Below are 9,304 nucleotides of genomic sequence, written 5' to 3' on the forward strand. Positions count from 1 at the left end.
GTCTGGTGACAAAGCAGGAAGTAAAGGACACATTCAGCTCATTCTGTGGTGGATGAAAAAACAGTGTGAAGTGTAAAAGAGGGGAAAGTCGAATAACAAAGATACTTTTAATAACAAAGATACTTAAGTTACTTAAGTTTTTTTTTAAATCATAGTTTAGTTGCTTCATAACTCAATTTATGACTTCAGAAGATTAAACACTTGATTAGAGTAAAACATTTCTATAAAAAATAAAAATAAAAAAAGCTGGACAATCGAGAAAAAAACAGTGTGTGAATCTAAAATATATTAAATTTATTTAGAAATTTATTTAGAAATGTAAATTTTCTGATATTTCTTCACAGTTATATAGAATTTTGTCTGTTATTGTTTTGTTTTTTTCTGCAAAAGATTTAAAAAAAAAAAACAGACATAAGCCTAATCAGATACTCTCAAAACGAAAACTTTAAATGCATGAGTGGAGGATACGATGTACAGTGTGTGTGTGTGTGTGTGTGTGTGTGTGTGTGTGCACGTGTGAGTGTGTGATAAGTGTTTAAATGGTCATCTAAGAATTCGTAAGAGTTTCCCCTCTTTTACACTTCCTTCATCACACAACACGACTCAGATGAAGGTGTGGATCTGGAAAGACTCCTTGGTGATCATCTGTGTTTATCCTCGTTGACCTCCTCCAGTGTTCCAGCAAAAATATCACTTGGTTTGAGTCATTAACATTAAGACTCAGAGATCTTTCTATACTGCTCACCTTATCCCGTTGCACTTACTGCTGCAGTGGAAAAAAGTTATCAGCTAATGGATAACATAACGTGACATTTAAATATAGGCTACACAAATGATATTAGAGTTCAAGGAGCACATAAAGCCCTGTGCCAGTGAGGAATGTGTGTGCTGTACAGGATGAGCATCAATCCGCTGTTCCTTCACATGGGTTGTAAAATTTAAAACTGAAAACATGTCATCATTTGTTTGGATTGCATCCATGGATTTTGTGGCACTGAGCGCAGAGAAAAGTGAAGCTGTGGGAGTTCAGATCTAAGACGAGCTTCAGATTGCAATGCAGAATGGGATGGAATTGCAAGACACCATACAGGCTCAATTTCATGACAGAGCCTTCAGCCCTTGTGTGTTCAACCTCCAGACTTCTCCGTGTTTGTGAGACATCTAACGCTGTAAATATTGTAAGTTGTTTCAATACAGAATTCCAAATGTCGATTTATCCCTGATAAACAAGCTACAACAAAACATGGTATAGGAAAAACTCCCTGAGATGATCCGATGTAGTAAAATGATGAGTCTCCAGGTTTAAAAGGGGGAACGCATCCTTCTCTGGGTGACACCGGATAGATACATCGTTACTCCTCCAAAACTGTAAATCAACAGAGTTGTGTGAATAAGAGTACTGTGATGAGCGCAGGACGGGCTTTATAAATACAGCTGCAGAAAGCTCTATAGTATCCAGCTAAGTTTAATGACTGAAGAAAGGCAAAAGTGAAAAACTGAAATGTACATATTTAATAATGCAGTGTTCATATCTGTGGCCCTGGATACGGAGAACATCTCTCTCTCTCTCTCTCTCTCTCTCTCTCTCTCTCTCTCTCTCACACACACACACACACACACACACACACACACACACACACACACACACACACACACACACACACACACCTACATTTTTGTTTCTTTGTCAATACCTTCCATTGTTCCATTGACCTAGTGACCTAAACTAAGCCTAAACTCACTAATGAAGACAAGTTATACTGAGAAAACCTCTCTCTCTCTCTCTCTCTCTCTCTCTCTCTCTCTCTCTCTCTCTCTCTCTCTCTCTACTACAATAATTGATAATATGGACTTAAACTCAGTAATGAAAAGAGTAAATACTATTATCTATGAATAAATTCAGTTGTCACTATTCTATTGTAAGGATGCGTGATCAATTTGGCTTAAATATAGCTTAACACACACACACACACACACACACACACACACACACACACACACACACACACACACACACACACACAGTTTGACTTTCTGTTCTTTACTTTAGCGCCCTCTGCTGATGAATTAAATGTACAGTATGTAACAGTACTAACAGACATTTAGGGGTGTAACCATTCTAGCTAGTCCCTTCTGCTATTTAGGTATTTTTCTGTTATATATGTTCAGCTATATTTAATTAATATCTAACACTATTAGCATAATTGTATCCTAATTCTGCTGAATGTCACCGTTTCCTCAATTTGCAGACGTCATGGGGTTTCATCCAATCGACGCGTTTAATCTGATCACATGACTCAGAAGTTTTGAACCATAAACTATAGGGCACAAATATGTTGTGAAATTAAAAGCACTGCATTCCTTCTTCATAAAGAAGTTTGTTAAACTTTATGAAGTACATAAGGCACTTTTAACTGCCTATTATCTGTTGGTTTAATATTAGATATGATATAATATTAAAGTGTTCTAGTTTCTTCTTGTTTCTATAGTAACAGCTCATTCACAGCAAGTCTCAAAATAATCTCAAATTATAAACAGATTAAAACGTGCAATATTAGTAATATGGTGAATTTGTGCTCGTTCAGATACAAATCACAGGACAAATTCCTCCACTCCAACCTGGGCAAACTGTGTGTGTGTGTGTGTGTGTGTGTGTGTGTGTGTGTGTGTGTGTGTGTGTGTGTGTGTGTGTGTGTGTGTGTGTGTGTGTGTGTTTGGGCAGGGCTGTCAGGTGTCACGCATTGAGAGTGACAGTCACACATTTTGGTCTTTTGTCACGTTCTCCCTCCACACATCGTATTTCTCACGCAGAAAAACTTTTTGACTATTTATCATATATTTAATAAGCCGCAGCACCCAAAATGTATCAGTCCGCACCGCTGTCTCTATGGAACTATAGAGAGTCTATAGCGCGTCTCCCCTGGAGTTCTTAGTCGAGCCTGACACTTATCAGCCAATCAAAAAAAAAGAGGCTACACAATAGCCAATCAGAAAATAGCACCATTGTATATGGGTAAGAATTAATGTAACAACCAATGAACAAAAAAAAAAAACATACATTAGAGAGGGTATTTTCGAGGGTCGGTTTGAACAAAACTTCAACACGAAACAGCTTGTCTCTGAACGGGACATTGTCCTCAGTCATGACCCTATAAATGGCTGGGCTTGTGCTGAACTGTTTTAAATGGGAGCAAAATTACAAATGATAAAGGAGTCCAAAAAGGCAACAAACACAATAAACAACACCAGTTATAATCTCTCTCTCTCTCTCTCTCTCTCTCTCTCTCTCTCTCTCTCTCTCTCACACACACACACACACACACACACACACACACACACAAACACACACAGCGGGTTGATGTCCGCTGGGGGTGGGGTGGGGGTGTTGCTGGGGGGTTGGAAATGTCACTCTTGCCTGTCTTCAAAACTTGTGAGCCCTATATATGTGTGTGTGTGTGTGTGTGTGTGTGTGTGTGTGTGTGTGTGTGTGTGTGTGTGTGTGTGTGTGTGTATGTATATATTATGTATGTATCACGACTCCTAACACCTTCTGACCTTATGAACTCTTTTAAAGGTTAAGATTCTTTATGAAGAACTTTTATCTTTACTGGGATCTTCACTTTAATCTTACAGGGAAATGCCCTCACTTCTAAGAATTCACTTCAACTAATATTTTGCACTGAGTCTCTCTCTCTCTCTCTCTCTCTCTCTCTCTCTCTCTCTCTCTCTCTCTCTCTCTCTCTCTCTCTCTCTCTCTGTGTGTGTGTGTGTGTGTGTGTGTGTGTGTGTGTGTGTGTGTGTGTGTGTGTGTGTGTGTGTGTGTGTGTGTGTGCATATGTATGACGTTTCTGCACTGTGTCAAAGATGTTTTCTCTAATATGATTGATCACAAAATTAATCCCTACACAATCTAATCTGTATCATCTTATTAACTCACTATCATTATTAAATATTTTATACAACACATTTCATCTCCACAGTCATTTTCTCCTCTGATAAAGAAACTCTTCACCTCTTAAAAGTCCTCCTCACGACTCCTAACACTTTCTGACCTTATGAGCTCTTTTAAGGGTCAAGATGCTTTATAAAGAACTTTAATCTTTACTAGGATCTTCTCTTTAATCATAAGGGGAAACGCCCACTAGGAGCAACTAGTCTTTTGCACTAAGACTGTGTATGTTTGTGTGTGTGTGTGTGTGTGTGTGTGTGTGTGTGTGTGTGTGTGTGTGTGTGTGTGAGAGAGAGAGAGAGAGAGAGAGAGAGAGAGAGAGAGAGAGAGAGAGAGAGAGAGAGAGAGAGAGAGAGAGAGAGAGAGATCAGTATCCAGGACAACAAATATGAACACTGCAGCATTATGTACATGGAGACATGTATCTATCTGGTGTCAACCAGATGAAGATGGGATCCCTCTTATAAATGATTGTTTTCTGCTTAGCTATTTCATGGTCCCTCATGTTACATAGGTGTAGAAAATCCACAGTATTAAAACAACTGTCATCCAGCACCTCCATACGCTAATTGGAATTTTATCCACAAGAGGGCGCTATAAGACTGGGATACTCTCCCAATTTGGCTCTTTGACGGTCCATGTTCTGATCCTGGCCTCCTGACATTGCTTGTTCCTGTTTTTCTACATTGTTTATAACAGTGCTAAAATCCAGAAATCAAATTGGGATCCAAAGGAAGCACAGACAGTCATTAAATAATGTTTTGTACTGATGGGGATTGTGAAATACAGGGTATCTCCCAGGCTACAGACATTTCTGAGAGCCCCAGGTCTGTGGTGTAGCTTTTATCATAATATAAAAACACCAATCATTATTTTGAGGTGTCCTGTAGATTTTCTGCATTCTGAAAGGGTCTGAAGAATAAAAATCTTTTTATTTAAATGATGATAAATTAGATTTGTTAAGCCAGTCCAAGCAGTAGAGTGAACTGTACACTGATTGTTTCTACAGAGACGCTTCACATTGCTGGTTTGGGGTTTTGCATAAAGCTTTTGTCATAAAGCGCCTTCACTCACATTCTCTGGCGTAGTAAACTACCCACTCTCACTCTCTTCCTTTCTCTCTCTTAACACACACACACACACACACACACACACACACACACACACACACACACACACACACACACACACACACACACACACACACACACACACACACACACACACACGCACGCACGCACGCACACACACACAATGTTTCATTCAGTAGTCCACTTCTGACGTTTCCCTTTGGCACAGATTTGCTCCAGCATAAAGATTTCCATCACATAAAAGCAAAGAACATGCACTTCATTACGTTTAGCTTTATGTAAGCATGTGAGCCTCGTCCAGATTTTTTTTAGGTCTTTTTTATTACAGTTCCTTATGAGCTCTCTGTAGCTCAATATATGACTTCATCCAGGAGTTCTCCAAAGGAAATATTATGTACCGAATCGTCCACGTGTCACGTGACTGCATGTTTTTCTGGGTGTATTTTGAAGTGCAGGATGGAAAGCTCTGCCTATGTACATTCCCTGAACTGTACAGGAAAGCAGGCAGGAAGTTCCAGGCCCACTCAGGAAAAAGCAGATCGGAGCAGAGCTCAGTCCAACAGGGCTCAGATACCGGCCAACGCTGTGTGCGTTGTCTGATGGTTCTCCAAGCCTGGGACCTACGCCATCTCACATTGGCCCTCGTTGGCCTGCACGATCCTTTTCCCCTCCTTCAAGCTTTTTCATCGACAGATGTAAACATTCCCATAAAGAACACAGAGTCATTGTGTCAAACTTTCCTCGGATTATTTCAACTCATTACCGCTGGATGGGTAGAACACATGAACTGCTGCACTGTTGCATTTTTATTTGACAGTCAGGGAAAATAAAACTACACCTGCAGGATTTCACACACGAGCAGAATACGAACATCGAATTCAGACATGTTTAGAGCTTAGAATGCATTAAACATTAATAAAAGTATTAAATACTGTATATACTAGTTTTGAGCACTTAATCTGAAGTATTTCAGATTAGTTTGCATTTCTTTGAGCTCTCTGCTGACTGTGAAGAGAAGTCATTCTCTTCACAGCTCTCTTCTTTGAGCTCTCTGCTGACTGTGAAGAGAAGTATAACTCTTATTGTATTTGTACTTTATTGTTTTTAAATAATGTTTTTTTTTCTAAACAGTTCGATTTAATAATTACACCATAGATATTAGAAATTAAAAATAAGACTATATTAGGAGTTTCTCGGAATTGACTGATCTGCTAAACCCAAATGTTTTCTGAGCACACCTGATATCATCTTGAGGTCACATCACAATCTAGAAACAGTGCTTTAAATACACTACTGACGAGATAACGAGATAATAAACTCTTAGGTTTCTGTTACATACAGCATATTGTGATTAAAGCAAGAACTAGTGAAGTGTTTGCAAGTTATTTCACTTAATAATCGGATCGTTGTCAATCTATACACACAGAAACAAGTACAGGTGACAAGCTGTTGTAATAATGATAATATCGATGATAATATTTGTGTTTATTTTGTTGTTTATCTCATGCTGATATGAACAACATAGGATACGTAACATGAAACATGAACGATGGAACAAATAAATGGATCCCCAAAACCTTCACTTAAATGGAGTAAATGGCTCCATCTTCAACCCTTAATGATTCGTTGGTATAATTTCAGGGATAAATTTAGCTTTCTGTACAGAACCTTCCAGAAGAGTTGATATTTTTCTTTACAGTGGGTTCCATCAGCTGAGAATGACCACAAGACATTTATGGTAAGTTCCACCATAACATACACTCTGTTCCTGGGATAGGATTCTCCAGATTCACTGCTACCTTGACCAGGATCAAGAGCTTACTAAAAAAAAAACACCTTATGGTGGTTTTGTTGTCACTGTTCTCTTCATAGACATATTTTATAAAAATAGAAGTGACTGGTTAGCATTTATGGGTTAATTACATTGTTAGGATTATTAATGCTAGACTAGGGAGCATGGTAGCTAGTATGTTTGACTCTCATGTCTGGGTTTGGGTGTCCTTCATGTCTCCCCCTGTGTGTGTGTGTGGAGTTTGCATGGTTTCCCTGTTCGTCAGTGGTTTCCTCTGGGTTCTCCGGTTTCCTACCCAGCTCAAAGACATGCAGTGCAAGCTGATTAACATTTATAAATTGTTTTGTGTGTGTGTGTGTGTGTCCTGTGACTTTCCCATCTGAATCCAAACAGATTACATGTGCATGTCATTAATGTGTCAGTAAACTCTTCAGCCTGATGATCTGATGATAGGACTTTGCAGTTGAAGGAAAATAAAAAGCATGGGTTTGCAGCCTGCTAACCGCACGACTTCCTCTGTCTTCCTAACAGAGTCCTACACCTCCTCAGACCTCAGTCACTCAGCCAGTTGCATCACCTCGCTCTGCTCTCGTTATCGTCATCGAAATCTCACCTCATCACATTATTGCACTCAGATGAATAATCACTCATAATTAATACCATCTCTGTAAATATATATCCATTTCATCATGACATGGGCGTGCTGCTTTTCACACTGACTGTATTACACGTAGCTATTTTTAGGCTCAGATCTTGTCTGTGGTGTTTATTTTTCTTATTCATTTTCATATTCTCATCCGTCAGAGCGACTACTCGTCGAAATGTGGCAGAAGAAAATCGGACAGACGGATGAAGCCGCATTTTGTTTTACTTTGCAAAAATGCAGTTGGAGCCCATGTGGATGACCTAATGTGACAGGAATTTTTACAGCTGGACTTTCGTGGAATTCGAAGGACACATGCAGGAAAGACGCCAGAGTGCTGTACAGTGTATCAGAGCTCTCGCTATGCTGTGAGTCTTTCTTCCCTTGGAGGAGCAGAGAGAGAGAGAGAGAGAGAGAGAGAGAGAGAGAGAGAGAGAGAGAGAGAGAGAGAGAGAGAGAGAGAGAGAGAGAGAGATCTACTGGAAAACCCTGATGAGTCAACATCCTGACCTCTGTATATTAAAAAACACCTTGCTGAACAGATCAGCGATGCAGTCGAAGAGCCAAGCTGTTTAAACACACACACACACACACACACACACACACACACACACACACACACACACACACACACACACACACACACACACACACACACACACACACACACACACACACACACACAGAGACAGACAGAACCTGTCATGACAGTGCTGTTCCACTTTCTCTGATGTTTTAGGAAAACACCGAAAAGCACCAGTAATAAATTCTGTCAAAATTCATACTGTACACAGCCTGAAACTAGATATAATAAGCCTGACTTTTAAAATGGAAATCTGTAGATATGTCAAAACATAACACCTCTATTACGTTCTATAGTCCTGCTCTTATTGGTCAGAGGGTTGCTGATTCATATACTATACACAGCTCTGACAATAACACCAGCAGTATCATTCAAATCAGGTTTCTATTCATGCACTTGTGATACCTTATTGTTTCTATAGTAACAGGTCATTTAAAAACACTTGTACGGTGGAAGCGTGATGTGATTTATGTAGGAACTATAAAATCGGCTGTTGTTTGAAAATTCTTTACCAAGTCATTTATTCAGCTTTTAAACTTTAAGAAGATTCGATAGGATTTTAATTAGGGTCAAGCTGATTTAGTGGTTTGTACACTTCATTTGTCTCACACCTACAGGGTGGTTTGATTCCCGCCTCCACCCTGTGTGTGGAGATTGTATGTTTTCCCCGTGTTATAGGGGGTTTCCTTCAGGTTCTCTAAGTTCCTTCCCCAGTCCAATGACATATGTTGTCAGTAATTGTCAGTAATGAGTGTGTGTGTCTATGTGTGTGAATGAGTGTGTGTGTGTGTGTGTGTGTGTGTGCATACCCTGTGAACAGTTGGTATGTTGAAATGAATAGAATGGATATAGAATGGATAGATCTTTTTATCCCACTTGGAAATTTCTAGCTACAATCAAGTAAATATAAAACGAATGGTATTTTTTAATTAATCCAGAGGTTTCGCTGATGATCGTGTTCATAAGCTGCTCAAAAGTTCCTAGTTACACAGCGACTCCTTAACCTTCAAGTTAAAGATTACTGAATCTGTAGTATACCTGTTTCAGCTTACATTTTGGAAGTCATTATACTGAAAAAAAATATAGGACAGAGAAAATTTGGAATTGTCTATAGTGCAGCTGGGGGGGGGCACGGTGGCTTAGGGGTTAGCAGGTTCGCCTCACACCTCCAGGTTGGGGGTTCGATTCCCGCCTCCGCCTTGTGTGTGTGTAGTTTGCATGTTCTCCCCGTGTCTCGGGGGTTTCC

The 9,304-nt window shown here is 39.6% G+C and overlaps 1 long non-coding RNA gene across 1 annotated transcript; it reads left to right on the forward strand.

Annotated features, from left to right (window-relative positions):
- The first annotated feature begins 905 nt into the window (after positions 1–905).
- On the forward strand, positions 906–8,543 carry LOC125140104. The gene is made up of 3 exons (XR_007139336.1): positions 906–1,178; positions 6,740–6,778; positions 7,637–8,543. It is a non-coding gene; the product is annotated as an uncharacterized LOC125140104 (long non-coding RNA).
- Positions 8,544–9,304: the final 761 nt, after the last annotated feature.

The sequence above is a fragment of the Tachysurus fulvidraco genome, chromosome 23 (genome assembly GCF_022655615.1).
Source record: "Tachysurus fulvidraco isolate hzauxx_2018 chromosome 23, HZAU_PFXX_2.0, whole genome shotgun sequence".
NCBI classification, from domain to species: Eukaryota; Metazoa; Chordata; class Actinopteri; order Siluriformes; family Bagridae; genus Tachysurus; species Tachysurus fulvidraco.